This window comes from Lepidochelys kempii, chromosome 9, assembly GCF_965140265.1.
Source record: "Lepidochelys kempii isolate rLepKem1 chromosome 9, rLepKem1.hap2, whole genome shotgun sequence".
Taxonomy (NCBI): domain Eukaryota; kingdom Metazoa; phylum Chordata; order Testudines; family Cheloniidae; genus Lepidochelys; species Lepidochelys kempii.
This window is the reverse complement of record NC_133264.1, coordinates 86,370,107-86,385,282: the sequence shown is the minus strand read 5'-3', so window position 1 is coordinate 86,385,282 and position 15,176 is coordinate 86,370,107. Positions and strand designations below refer to the sequence as shown.

The window sequence follows — 15,176 nt, the reverse complement described above, 5'->3', positions numbered from 1 at the left end:
TCAAAAAGCAGACGGAGACAGAGAAAGGAGTCCCTGGGCACAGCCTGGAGGTTAGGAAGGCCTGCTCTCCCCCGGTGTGGGGACAGACTGATAAACAATATACAATCCAAACTTTTTCTGTGGAAAAAAGCCCCACTTTTGTTTTTAAACCAATATAGAGTCTCAACCTTGGTCAAGTCATTTGTTTGCAATGGGGTGGACAGCATCAGCAACAAGCTCCCACAAACTCGCACACCCCAGGAGCTTGCACACCCCCACTTTTGCTTGGGGGCATGAGTGTTTCTGCAGCATGTGAGACCCCTCACAACAAGAGGGCCTCTGGTGATTACACATGGCCACTTTTAAAGAGACAGTGCCACAATATACGATATCTGTATGAATTTACCATGGGCTAAAGTGAAATATCCTTTAAATAAATTTTTGCTAGAAAATTTTGAGAAAAAGAACAGACAGTTTTTCAATGCTGTGTATGCGATTTTTTTTTAATCCTCATGGAAGAGGTCAGATTGAGAGCCTTTAAGTACTCTGTAGAGCCCCAAATAGGTACACAAGGGAGCAGCAGCAAGCAATCATTTCCAAACAGTCTTGCCTACATACACCATGAGGTCAACACTGAGGATCATGTTTAGAATGTAAGTGAGTGCCCATGACAATTCCCCCCGCGGCCTCTTTTGTGAGGATGCCAAAGATTCATAGGTTCGAATCTGTCAGCTATAGCTCAACTCAGCAGACTCCTCTGCAGCAAGACACACATTGGCTTCAACAGGAGTCTTGCCTCTGGGAAGATTAGAGGATCAGGCCCTTAGTGCCGCTTGTGGTGATGTTTTCTTTTCTCAGAAGTTTAAAAATCAAAAAATCACGCACTTCTTTTTCCTTTCAGAACCAATGAGCTATGAGATAGCTTCCTCAAGGCTGCAAACCATACCTGCATGCAGAGTGCAATAATTCAAACCATAAACATTCAGTCCTTACAATCTTGTACGGTGCTAGAAACAAACATTTAGACAGTCCTGCAAAACCATTTTTAAAGGCCAAGTAATTAAGCAGGGGAGCTATCATCTCAAAATGTACAGCAGTTTTAGCTGTGGTAGTGAGATCATCTGTGATAAATAAAATTAAGAATATTTTTAAACGTTCACGTAAAACCTTTTGGAGATATGTTAAAATACATATTAACTTGCTATTTCCTTTTACAACAGATGCTCATGAAAGGTATTAAAGAGAAGTTTTGTTATAAAATATATTACCACTGTCCAGGTCACTATTTTATTGTGCATGCTTGCCGTCTGTGTTGTGGCTACCCTTCCCAGTGAATGCTTGGTCTTATGGTGTTATACATCATGCAGAATAAATGCCATGTACATGATAAACACCTAATGATTTTTTAACAAAGTGAACTTGGGCAATGACAGCGTCACTTTCACTTCTTGTTGAAGGGACTCCATGGGCCTTATTCATAGTAAGGAAAAAGAACGTTCTGTGGCTGAAATGACATCTCACACAGTGTACATGTCAAAAGAAACATGTTAAATACATTCTGTATTAAAGTGACTCAATAACAAGACAGATGCATGTATACAATGGTGACCTAGGTTAGTGGCATTAGCATTTGATAGTTCAAGAGTATTAAAATTAGGACAGGCTAGAAATTTTCCAAAGGATCATTTTTCCATGGGAAAATGCTGATTTGTTGAAATTGTATTGATCTGCAGGAACATGACACTGACAAAATTCCAACAGAAACCTGCTTAGTTTCTTGTCAGATAATGCACATAGCACCACAGCAGTGCAAGCTTCCAGGATCTCAACTCCTAAGCAGCTCAGGCTCCCAGAAACCTGGAAGCCTGGAAGCCCCATCTTCCAAATTCATGGTCCCTCAGAAGCCCAGTCTCCAGTGGCCCCTGACTTTGCAGCAGCAGCAGCCCACCACACAGACTTCCATAGCACTGTAGCTTTCTGGTATCCCAAAGTGCCTTGCTCCTCAGCTGGAGAGTAGCCAGGTCTCCACACAGCACAGAGTCTCAAAAATTGTTCAAAAGGATAAAACAAAATACTGTTTTGACTTTTTCTGAACAAAATATTAAAATTCCTGTTTCATGGGGAAATTTGAAATTTAGTTTTTCATTCTGTTTTGGATTTTTTTTTTTAATTTTGGCATTTCCTATGGAATGGGAATTCCAGTTACCAGTCAGCTCTAATTAAAATACCTATTCACGGTGCAAGGAATCTTCTTCATGGAAGTAGTAAGTTAGGGTAATATAGTCTAACACCCAGGCTATAAAAATCACCAAAGATCTCTAGATAAGCAATCATTATTTGTATAATTACTGTAGTCTCATAGCAGTTTACCTAATCAAAGGGCATGATTTTACAAACACATGTACATGAGTAATTTTGTTCATGTGACTATTCCCATCAAAATCAGTGAGAATACTTATATGAGTAAAAACAACAAGGAGTCCAGTTGCACCTTAAAGACTAACAGATTTATTTGAGCATAAGCTTTCGTGGGTAAAGACCCAACTTCTTCAGATGTTAGGGTTAGGGTGGGGTTTTTACCCACGAAAACTTATGCTCAAATAAATCTGTTAGTCTTTAAGGTGCCACTGGACTCCTTGTTGTTTTTGTGGATACAGACTAACACAGCTACCCCCTGATACTTTATGAGTCAAGTTATTCACACGCACAAGTGTTTGCCTAAATCTTATTCACCTGAAGATTTTGCATGCGCACACACACACAAATACGTACATGCACTGTACAAACTGTATAGAGACACAGGATTGGAAAATAACGTATCAACCAACAGCATACTTTTGAGACAAACTAAAGTCTTTTGTTTCCTGTTTAGTTTTTGTTGGAAAAGAGCACACATTGATTGATGTTACACTGATAAAATTCAGGCTGATTGCTGCATATGCTTACTGAGTAGTATGCCTATTCTGATAATCCCAACTTGATGATCACTTTAGATAAGCTATTACCAGCAGGAGAGTGAGTTTGTGTGTGTAAGGGGGTGAGAAAACCTGGATTTGTGCTGGAAATGGCCCACCTTGATTATCATGCACATTGTAGGGAGAGTGGTCACTTTGGATGAGCTATTACTAGCAGGAGAGTGAGTTTGTGTGTGTGGTTTTTGGAGGGGGGTGAGGGGGTGAGAGAACCTGGATTTGTGCAGGAAATGGCCCACCTTGATTATCACACACATTGTGAAGAGAGTGGTCACTTTGGATGGGCTATTACCAGCAGGAGAGTGAGTTTGTGGAGGAGGGGGGGGGGAGCGCAGGGTGAGAAAACCTGGATTTGTGCTGGAAATAGCCCAACTTGATGATCACTTTAGATAAGCTATTTCCAGCAGGACAGTGGGGTGGGAGGAGGTATTGTTCCATGGTCTCTGTGTGCATATAATGTCTTCTGCAGTTTCCACGGTATGCATCCGATGAAGTGAGCTCTAGCTCACGAAAGCTCATGCTCAAATAAATTGGTTAGTCTCTAAGGTGCCACAAGTACTCCTTTTCTTTTTGCGAAGACAGACTAACACAGCTGTTACTCTGAAACCTATTCTGATAATGTTGTCTTAATTACACTTTGTTAGATTCTCAGAGATCTTAAGGTAATGCCTCAGAAACAAATGTATTAATCAGTATTATAAGCAGCCAAATCAGGTGAACGGCTGAGAACCTAAAACTCTCATTGAAGTCTGTGGGCCAATTCATGAAGTCCTTTCCCTACACAAGCAAATTCCCATGGAATTCAGTGGGTGTTTGATTGAGTGAGGTCTTTAGGATTTAGCCCAGTGGATTTCGTAGAAGCTCAGCAGCAGCTCTTATGATCAGACTCATATGAGAGGTTGTCCATGAAAAGTGAGATTTTTCAAAAGCCCTCCATACCCGGGAGCTACTGCGTGCTTTTGAAAATCTGACTGTCTGTTTGGAGCTTACATTGGAGCTCCTGGGTACTGTTTTGAAACTCTAATCCCATATTTATTCCTTAGTGTTAAGTAGTCAATACTTTGTAGGGAGAGGATTATAGGATGCATGCATAATAATTATAGAAATATACCTCCTCTTGTTTAAATTGTGTACAAGTGATTCTTCAACCTGTAGTCATGTGAATAATCCATACTCATGCAAATAGCCCACTGCAGGTAATGGGATTCCTTGCATGTGAGTAAAAACTATTCAAGGGCATAAGGGGTCTACTCCTATCAACAAGCAACCATTATTACACACATGATTTATTGGTGTGTTTCTTATTAATGGATGACCTGATCCTATAAGTTGCTGAGCACACTCAAATCCCATTCAGGTTAATGGGCAAGATCTTGAGGTTATACCCAGTTCCTAATGCTGCCCCCACAAAAGTCAATCGAAAACTTTATATTGCCTTCAATGAAGCAGAATTGGGAGTTCAATTTTTAATCAGACCTTGCCTGGCAATGAAGTCAATGGGAATTGGCCTGAGCAGAAATTGAGCAAAGACCTCAGGATTTGGCCCAGTGGGATTTGAAATCTCTCAATACTGAACAAGACTAGGTCCTAATAGTTTGTGTATAATATAAAACAATATTTATATTGGAATGATTTGTGCCTGATCACAATCAGGGAGCTGGGATTGTTTAGCCTGCAGAAGAGAAGAATGAGGGGGGATTTGATAGCTGCTTTCAACTACCTGAAAGGGGGTTCCAAAGAGGATGGCTCTAGACTGTTCTCAATGGTAGCAGATGACAGAACGAGGAGTAATGGTCTCAAGTTGCAGTGGGGAAGGTTTAGATTGGATATTAGGAAAAACTTTTTCACTAAGAGGGTGGTGAAACACTGGAATGCGTTACCTAGGGAGGTGGTAGAATCTCCTTCCTTAGAGGTTTTTAAGGTCAGGCTTGACAAAGCCCTGGCTGGGATGATTTAACTGGGAATTGGTCCTGCTTTGAGCAGGGGGTTGGACTAGATGACCTTCTGGGGTCTCTTCCAATCCTGATATTCTATGATTCTATGATGTAGAGAGGAATCACACAGGGTCTGAATAATATAAATATAAATCAAGTGCTTTACAATTTAATCATATATTAATATAAAAGGGATTGATCTCTGTTCTTTTGTATTAATCAATTGGTTTTTAACCTGTAATTCTGCCCTCTAGAGCTGGTGTCTTACTTTTCAGCAAGCTGCAGTTCCAGCAGGAGGCTCAATGGCACCACCTGTAATTTATTTAGCCTATTTAATGCTGTAACTTTTCAACAGAGCAGGGTCCCTGAACCTCTTCCCCTTACAAAGAGCCATGCATGTCTATGGTGCTATACGAATGGTGAATACTTATTGATAAAAAGAAAGACACCTGCTGCCAGCACTTGGCTTAGAAATCCAAATTTCAACATAAAAATGTAATTTAAAAATGCATGTGAGCTTTCAGAAGGCTATGTTGAGTGGCATGGGTGCTGCTTCCTTTAGATTTCTCTATTTAATTTCCTCTGACACTTTGAATATTTCTATCCCCTTCCTCTTTTTGTTTTTATTTGTTAGACTCTCCCCTTGTCTTCCTTTCTTGTCCTTCAATCTCCCTCTGTCTTTCTCAAGCTCCCTCTGTCTGTCTCCCTCTGTCTTCTTAGAAAACAGATGAAATTCTTTCCCTTGTTGTAATCAACTAATAGCTCATACTATTTTTCTCTCAACTGTTCCTCTGTTACTTCATTGGAGTACCGTCCGGGTCCTCACTGTATTATGTTTTCTTTCTTGTTCGTTCATAAATTAAACAGCCCAAAAATGAAATCAGAGTTGGCAGGTTGTGATAACTAGCAATTTAGGGGCTTGTTGGCATCAAATTGAAAGGACATGTTCTGTTTGCTGGGGGAAGACAAAATGAGATTAATATCTTGAAAAGACACATTTGTTGGGAAGGCAACATAGATGGGGAAGAACTTTGGAGCAAGTTCGAAAGGAAAGTAGTTCTGTTTCTTTTAATCATCTTTGTGAAAGAGGGGGGCATTTGATTTACTCAAAGGATCATTTTGAAAACTGACACGCTAAGAAGCGCCACCAGGAAGATGCTGTGAATTTTATTTGACAGTTATATTTTTAACTATAAGTGGAATAATCTGATGGCAATTTTACTGAAGAGTGACATTTTTAGACCAAAATTTCACACTGTGAAAGCAGGTGTCCCCTCATACGTCAAAAGTGTTTGAAAATAAAAATACAAGACCACACATCACAAGTAGAGATGGTCAGGAAATTATTTTCCTGTCCTGTGAAAACTGTCAAGATATCTAACATTTTCTATCCTGAATCAGGACAAAAAGTCAACCTCAAATTTTCATAGTCCAAAAATAAAAACAAAATAAAAAGTTAGGGTCAAAGAATTTCATTTTGATTTCAACTATTTTAAAAACTATAATTAACTTGTATGTCAAAACAAAGTCATTTCAAACCAGAGAACTGGGTTTTTTTGTTTTGTGAGAGCACAATAGTTTGATAACTTCAGAGTTTTTCAAAAATATCTGAGTCAAAATTTGTTGAAACCAACCCTTTCCCACAAAAAGTTTTGATATCAATGAATCAGCATTTCTGACAAAAAACATTTAGTCTTACTTTCCAACCAGCTCTAGTCATAAGGCCTGATTTTCTTCCCCCTGAATCAATGGGAATTTTGCCATTTACTTTAATGGGATCATGGATGGAGGATAGCTAATATGATGCCATTTTTTTAAAAAGGCTCCAGAGGCGATCCCGGCAATTACAACTAATAAGCCTAACTTCAGTACCAGGCAAATTGGTTGAAACTACAGAAAAGAACAGAATTATCAGACACATATATGAACATGATTTGTTGGAGAAGAGTCTACATGGTGTTTGCAAAGGGAAATCATGCCTTACCAATGTACTAGAATTCTTTGAGAGGGTCCAACAAGCAAGGGAGATCCATTGGATACAGTGTACTTAGATTTTCAGAAAACCTTTGACAAGGTCCCTCACCACAGGCCCTTAAGCAAAGTAAGCTGTCACAGGATAAGAGGGAGGTCCTCTCATGGATTGGTAACTGGTTAAAAAACAAGAAACAAAGGATAAAAATAAATGATCAGTTTTCAGAATGGAGAGAATTAAATTGAGGTGTCTCCCTGGGGTTTGTACTGGGATAAGTCCTATTCACCGTATTCATAAATGATCTGGAAAAAGGGGTAAACAGTGAGGTGGCAAAATTTGCAGATGATACAAAACTACTCAAGATAGTTAAGTCCCAAGCAAAGTGCAAAGAACTACAAAAGGATCTCACAAAACTGGGTGACTGGGCAACAAAATGGCAGATGAAATTCAATTTTAATAAATGCAAAGTAATGTACATTGGAAAACATAATCCCAAGTATGCATCTAAAATGATGGGGGTCTAAATTAGCTGTTACCACTCAAGAAAGAGATCTTGGAGTCATTGTGGATAGTTCTCTGAAAACATTCACTCAATGTGCCGTGGCAGTCAAAAAAGCTAACAGAATTTTGTGAATCATTAGGAAAGGGATAGATAATAAGACAGAAAATATCATATTGCCTCTACATAAATATATGGAATGCTCACATCTTGAATACTGCATGCAGATCTGGTTGCCCCATCTAAAAAAAATGATGCATTAGAATTGGAAAGGGTACAGAAAAGCGCAACAAAAATGATTAGGGGTATGGAACATGTTCCATATGAGGAGAGATGAATAAGACTGGGACTTTTCAGCTTGAAAAGGAGATGACTAAGAGGGGATATGATAAAGGTCTATAAAATCATGACTGGTGTGGTGAAAGTAAATAAGGAAGTGTTATTTACTGCTTCTCATAAACACAAGAACTAGGGGTCACCAAAATAAATTTATTGGCAGCAGGTTTAAAACAAACAAAAGGAAGTATTTCTTCACATAATGCACAGTCAACCTGTTAACTCTTTGCCAGAGGATGTTGTGAAGGCCAAGACTATATAACTGGGTTCAAAAAAGAACTACATAAATTCATGGAGGATAGGTCCACCAATGGCTATTAGCCTGGATGGGCAGTGATTCAAAACCATGCTCTGAAGTGTCCCTAGCCTCAGTTTGCCAGAAGCTTGGAATAGGCAACAGGGGAGGATCACTTGATGATTACCTGTTCTGTTCATTCCCTCTGAAGCACCTGGCATTGGCCACTGCTGGAAGACAGAATACTGGGCTAGATGGACCATTGGTCTGACCCAGTGTGGCCATTCATATGTTCTTAAGCATTGGGATCCTGTACTAAAATTACCAGATCTCAATGACTAATTCATAACAAATAACTTATTCATGTATCACCCCTTTTATTCATGTATCACCCACAAGCATATACAAAATAAAATTCAGAAAGTTGCTATTGGAAACTGAGAAAGAAAATTTTTTACAGCTTTCATTTACTTGCTATTTTGACATCTAATATTCAAAATTCAAGCTTTATTGCTTGCTTTTGCTTGATCATATATGTCACATGGTATTTCTGTTTCTTACCTATGTTGACAGAGCTAGGCTACGTATACAGGTTTCAAAGTCACTAACTCTCTCATTGAAAGAATATCCACAATTACATCATTAAGGGAACCAACAGGCCAGAAGCTGCACATGTGTTGTTTAATTTGATCTGGTTAGTTTGCCTGGACTCTTCTCACCTTGTCATGGAGTGAAAGTTTTAATGGTAATCTGTTAAATTGGAGTTGTTTCAGCATAAAACGCAAAGTATTAAAAAAAAGTAGCAAGCTTTAACCTGAAACCACACTTCTCTTTAAGTCCTGAAAGTGTAAGAAAGGGAAATATCTAAATTGCTACAGCTAGATTGTGCTCACAGTGAGTAGTCCCCTACTGATCTATTCACTCCCTTGAATTCAGTAGGAGAGCCTGTTAATCAGTACAAGAAAGGGTGCCTCAGTCTTCCCCTTACCAATGATCTTCCTGGAAACAGCTATGCTATGTATAGTAGAACTTGTCATATGATGGCAGAGTCATTAGAATCAGCTACAATCTAGCACAAGGAAAGAAATGGTAAAGTGTCTGGAAGAGGAAAATCTATACAAAAGTCAGGGAAAAGAATGATGGAGCTAAAACAAATAAATGCACAAAACTAGTTTTTCCTATCTAGCCACTTTTCAGATCAAAATATACATAAATCTAGTTAAAATTAAAAAACATCCCCTTGTCCCCTTTTCTCTATGAATTTTTCCAGCCTGGAAAGCCCATTTGCCTGCTTCTCCACACGCATCTCTGTGCTGCCTTTGACAATGCTCCTTATGCAAGCAGTGCTCCTTGAACTGATCTATAAGGCCATTACTCTCCTCTGTCAAATCCATCCTCAAGGCCCACTGCTGCTATGATGCCTACAAGAAACCAGTCTACCAATGGTGGCTAGCTGGTGCAGCAGTTGGGAAGAGCTGACTTATTATAACCCCCCACTTACAATGACTTGTAACCATCAAACGATGTAACCAGCTGTCTGAGCTCAACTGTATAAACAATCTCTCCTGCTCTCTCCAATAAGTGGAAAAATCCCAGATGCATGGGTACTATTTTTCAGGGGGGGAGGGGCAGGAAGTAGCCTTATATACAAGGCCCTGCTCCTGTCAAATAGGTCACCCCCTTTCAAAGGCACAGACCTCAGCAAAAGATAATACAGTGCTAGTGAGGAGTTCTTTATGTAAAGGCTTATTAACATGGTGATTTGGGAAGAGCATTCTGTTCATGTTATTTAAAATGTATGAAAGTCTTCCTACTCATGCTCTAAATAGCATGCTACAAACCACCCTCAACTATGATATTTATTAGGCTTTGCAACTAGGCTGCAAGATAAAAATCACAACTTTTCATGGTAAATGTAACTGATCAATAAAGAAAATTAAATTGCTTTTTAAGATGTCTTTGTTGACAAGCAAAATTGGAATCATCCATTATGAACCAGGGACAGCTTTTAAGATCCTTTGTTACACAACCCATCTAAGAGCTCATTCACTTAAATCCAAGAGGAAACACCTACAGATCCTTGCTAGAAGTGTTCAATAAGAACATCCTGCTTTGATAATGTTAATTCTTGTAGGCTTGTAGTTAATTCTTGTAGTCTTGTAAAGACACCAGTTGCTAAGTGGGAACTGTTGCAACTGATAATGTAATCAAAACCTGGATAGGAGGAAAGAGACTTTTTAGTCCCAAGTCACCTAAAATACATACTACAGTCCATTATGAGCTTAACTTTAATTTAGCAATTAATTGCATCAAAGTTATGGCAAGCAAATCTGAGTGCACCCCTTTGGAAATAAAAGTAGGAGGGATAAACTGAGTAGCTCCATTTTAGCACTGCATTGCATTGAGGGTAATTCTGTAAAGAATCTGCATCCTTGTCATGCATGCTTAGCAGCTCATCTGGAGTGATATGCATGTATCCCTCCCTCCACATCATTTTTAGATAAACTGTTTGGGGCATCCTGTGACCCAAGAGGGCTACATAACTGATAGTCTGTCTAAACTGAACTCTGAGCTATTAAATATTATACACAAGAACAAACCCATCAGAAGAGCTATAAAATTCTCCTATTTCGAGCCTCACCACAAAGATTTATACCTGAAATCTCACTGCAATCATAACTGCCTAAATACCAAACTAAGTTTTGTTTGTGTATTAATCAAAATGACCCTTTGAGGAACAGCAATTATCCTGAATGCTTTCCATGCTCAAGTGGAATCATCCTAGATGTAAATGAGTGCTGGATATGTCTACAGAGCCTCTTCATTTCAATTTATTGAATTGGTATTTCATTTGCTGACCATTAATATGTTTTTAAAAATAGACCTGTGTAACATGATTTAAACTGTCACTATGGAAACATGACTGAATATTCTGAAGTTGACTGGTGTGTTCATTAAACCTTTATTACCAGCATATACCTACAGGTTATTATAAACTTCATTGCAAAGAAAGATGATACCTTAAAACTCTCCTGCTCTTTAAAACTATCACATGCAAAGTCATTCACTACAATTATGCAAGTATCAAAAGTAGTGACAAGATGGAAAGTGATATCAGAATCTTTGCAATTGCCAGAAAATGATTTATTTCAAATGCATTCACACTGTTGCACTTACCGTTGTGCCAGTTAATAACTATTTAGGATTTTGTTACATATAGAGATATTTTCAGTACTTTTTCTCTCATTTGACCCAGTGTCTGCAATTTTCAGCAGTCCCAGGGAAAAAGACAGACACTTAAGAAAAGTTACATTTTAAGAACAAAGTACTATGTTCTTATTCATAAATATTTGATATCAACAAATTCTCTCATATTGCCTATGAAATTCACTGAATACACTACAGCCGAAATATCTATAAAGTGATACACTCATTTTAGAAATACAAAAGTATCTTTGTGAAATCAAAGGTGTGATGTTGCAGTCCTCCTACTGGACATTTCTTTTAAAATTACTTTCTTTTTTAAAAAAATCAATGGGCGAAATCCTATCCCATTGAGGTCAATGGGAGTTTGTTTTTGACTTCAAAGGGGCCAGAGTTTCATCCAATGTGTTTATACACAGTAGTGCATTTTATCTTCAGATCATTTTATGACCATCAGTGAGTTATAACTGCTTGAAAAACTCTGAAGTTGGGTGAGGATTACTATCCCTATTTGTGGAAGCCAAGACACAAAGAGACGGGAGGTGTCTCACAGCCCAGGGGAAGGGGTGAGGGGAAAGGGGTTGCTATTCCACCTTTGCACCATCCCAAACATAGGCTGCTCCAGGGGCCAGAGAGGCATCAGTATAACTTTCGGTATGTCTACACTTCAAGCTGGATGTGTAGCTAGAAAGTATATAGTGAAAATAGAAAGGAGCATAAACTCTGGCAAGTCAAGTGTAAACGTATAATTAGGCAGACCAAAAAAGAATTTGAAGAGCAACTAGCAAAAGACACAAACTAACAGCAATTTTTTTTTAAAGTTCATCAGAAGCAGGAAGGCTGGCAGACAATCAGTGGGCCACAGGATGGCTGAAGTGCTATAGTAGCACTCAAGGAAGACAAAGCTATTGCAGATAACTTAAATGGATTCTTTGCATTGGCTTTCACTGCAGAAGGCATGAGGGAGATTCCCACATCTGAGCCATTCTTTTTAGATGACAAATCTGAGGAAATGTCCCAGAGTGAGAGGTGTCAGTAGAGGAGGTTTTGGAACAAACTGGTAAATTAAACAGTAATAAGTCTCCAGGACCAGAGGTTATTCACACAGTAATTCTGAAAGAACTGAAATATGAAATTGCAGAACTACTAACAGTGGTATGTAACCTATTGCTTAAAACAGGCTCTGTACCAAATGACAGGAAGATAGCTATTGTAACTCCAATTTTTAAAAAAGACTCCAGGGACAATCCTGGCAATTACAGATCGGTAAGCCTAGCTTCAGTACCAGGCACATTGGTTGAAACTGTAGTAAAGAACAAAATTATCAGACCCATATATAAACACGGGACATTGGGAAAGAGTCACCATAGGTTTTGTAAAGGGAAATCATGCCTCACCAACCTATTAGAATTCTTTGAGGATGTCAACAAACACATGGACAAGGGTGATGCAGTGGATATAGTGTACTTGAACTTTCAGAAAGCCCTTGACAAGGTCCCAAGCAAAGTTTCTTAATCAAAGAAAGAATTCATGGGATGAGAAGGAAGATCCTCTCATGGATCAGTATCTGTTAAAAGATAGGAAACAAAGGGTAGTAATAAATGTTCAGTTTTCACAGTGGTGAGAGGTAAATAGCAGGTACCCCAAAGACTTGTACTGGGACCAGTGCTGCTCAACATATTAATAAATGATCTGGAAAAAGGGATTAAACAGTGATGTGGCAAAGTTTGAAGATGATAAGAAATTACTCAAGATAGTTAAGTCCAAAGCTGACTATGAAGAATTACAAAGGATCTCACAAAACTAGGTGACTGGGCAAGAAAATGGGAGGTGAAATTCAATGTTGATAAATGCAAAGTAATGCATGTTGGAAAACATTATCCAAACTATACACACAAAATGATGGAGTCTAAATTAGCTTTTACCACTCAAGAAAGATCTTGGAGTCATTGTGGATAGATCTCTGAAAACATCTGTTTGATGTGCAGCAGCTGTCAAAATAGCTAACAGAATGGTAGCATCCATTGGGAAAGGGTTAGATAACAAAACAGAAAATATCATAATGCCACTATATAAATCCATGGTATGCCCACCTCTTGAAAACTGCATGCAGTTCTGGTCACCCCATCTCAAAAAAGATACTAGAAATGGAAAAGATACAGAGAAGGGCAACCAAAATGATTAGGTGTATGGAACAGCCTCCATATGAGGAGAGATTAAAGAGACCATTGAGGGTTTTGATAGAGGTCTATAAAATAATCAACGGTGTGTAGAAAGTGAATAAGGAAGTGTTATTTACCCCTTTATATAAGACAGGAACTCAGGGTCACCCAATGAAATTAATAGGCAGCACAGTTACAACAAACAAGGAAGTATTTCTTTACACAATGCAAAGTCAACCTGTTGGACTCATTCCCAGGGGCTGTTGTGAAGGCCAAAAGTATAACTGGGTTCAAAAAAGAATTAGGTAAGTTCATGGAGGACAGATCCATCAATGTCTATTAGCCAAGATGGTCAACAATGCTAGCCCATGCTTTGGGTGTCCCTAAACATCTGACTGCCAGACGCTGGGACTGGACAACGGTGATGGAACACTCAATAATTGCCTTGTCCTGTTCATTCCCTCTGAAGCATCTGACACCAGCCACTGTCAGAAGCGAGGATACTGGGCTAGATTTACTGTTGGTCTGAACCAGTATGGCCATTGTTATGTAAATTCCAGCTCAAAAAGACTTGCCTGTGCTATCTGTGATCAAACTAGCACTGTAAAAATAGAAGTGTAGCTGCAGTGATGTAAGCAGCAGGAGGAGCTAGCCACCCAGAGTACTGCCCAATACACAAAAAGGCAGCTTTACACCTGTCTCTGCAATGCCTACACAAGGGGACTTCTTCCCCAGCCACTTTAGCGCCCTCTATGCCACTTCAGCCCTCTTACCTCTTAAATGTAAAAGGGGCAGAGCAAAGGTGAGGCACTCACCCTGGGTGACTTGCTTAAAGCCACAGAGGAAGCTGCTATCAGAACCAGCAAGACTGAAGAATAAAGAGCTTCTAGGTCTGTGCTCAAGACCACATTTCTTATTTTCTCAGATATGACCTACTTGCTCACGGAAGATCTTGACTGACTGGAAATGTAACTCCTCTATTTATCAGTAGAAGTCAATGGCAAATCTTCAGTTGATCACAGTTTATATCTCCCTACATGGGGAACAAAATGTTGATAGAGGGCTCTCCAATCAAGCAGTCAAAGCTATAACAAGATCAAATGGCTGGAAGTAGAAGCTAGATATATTAAAATTGGAAAAAAGGCGCAAATTTTTAAGAGGGAGGTTAATAATTATGGGGACAACCTGCCAAGGGTTGAGGTAGTTTCTTCATCACTGAAAAAACTTTAAATCAAGAAGATTGGATGTTTTTCTAAAAGATACATTCTAGTTCAGCTGGAATTAATTGATAGAAGTCCTTTGGCCTTCATTATGCAGGAGGTCAGACTAGGCAATGACAGTGGTCCCTCTGGCCTTAGAATCCATGAATCCAATTGTCTTCCATGGAAACAGTATTAGGCCTAGAACAGATGCATGATGGATAGTAGATGAGTAATTACTTTGGACTAAATTTTGTAGTAAATATTCAGGAGAAACTTTCATTGAGGACAGCACAATTTGCTTCTAGATTAGTAACATTGCAGCAGTTAAACAAATCCCACGTTTTGTCACACACTTTCACGTGCTACCAAAGACAAGTGGAAAAGCTTTCAAAGTTTAGCATGTTCACTTTGAGCAGTTAGTTCAGCTCTTGCTTTTAATTAGAACATTGTTTTCTTATAATCATTTTCACTTTCTAATAAAATGAGTCCCAGCCACAGAAATTGTTTTTGAATTCAAAACTATTCTTGCACCTTCAGTGTTTTGGGAGCATATAGGTTTTAGGTTCAGCTCATTAGAGAGCAAGGGGCCAGATATGATAGTAAAATCTGTCTTTGGATTCTGATATTCCATCAGATCCTTAGCACCATCAATATAAAAAGGCTTTCAAAGACAAATCAGGG

At 38.9% G+C, this 15,176-nt stretch overlaps 1 protein-coding gene across 16 annotated transcripts in view; it reads right to left on the bottom strand.

Annotated features, from left to right (window-relative positions):
* The window catches only part of TENM1 (teneurin transmembrane protein 1), a 1,403,901-nt gene that overhangs the window by 1,315,587 nt on the left and 73,138 nt on the right, over positions 1–15,176 (bottom strand). Inside the window, exon 1 of one of the 16 annotated variants that reach the window (XM_073361272.1) lies at positions 6,870–6,945. The exons of the other annotated variants lie outside the window; for them this stretch is intronic. The gene's annotated coding sequence lies outside the window, so the exon portion shown is untranslated. Of the gene's footprint in view, positions 1–6,869; positions 6,946–15,176 lie in introns of those variants that run through there. 16 annotated transcript variants of the gene reach the window in all.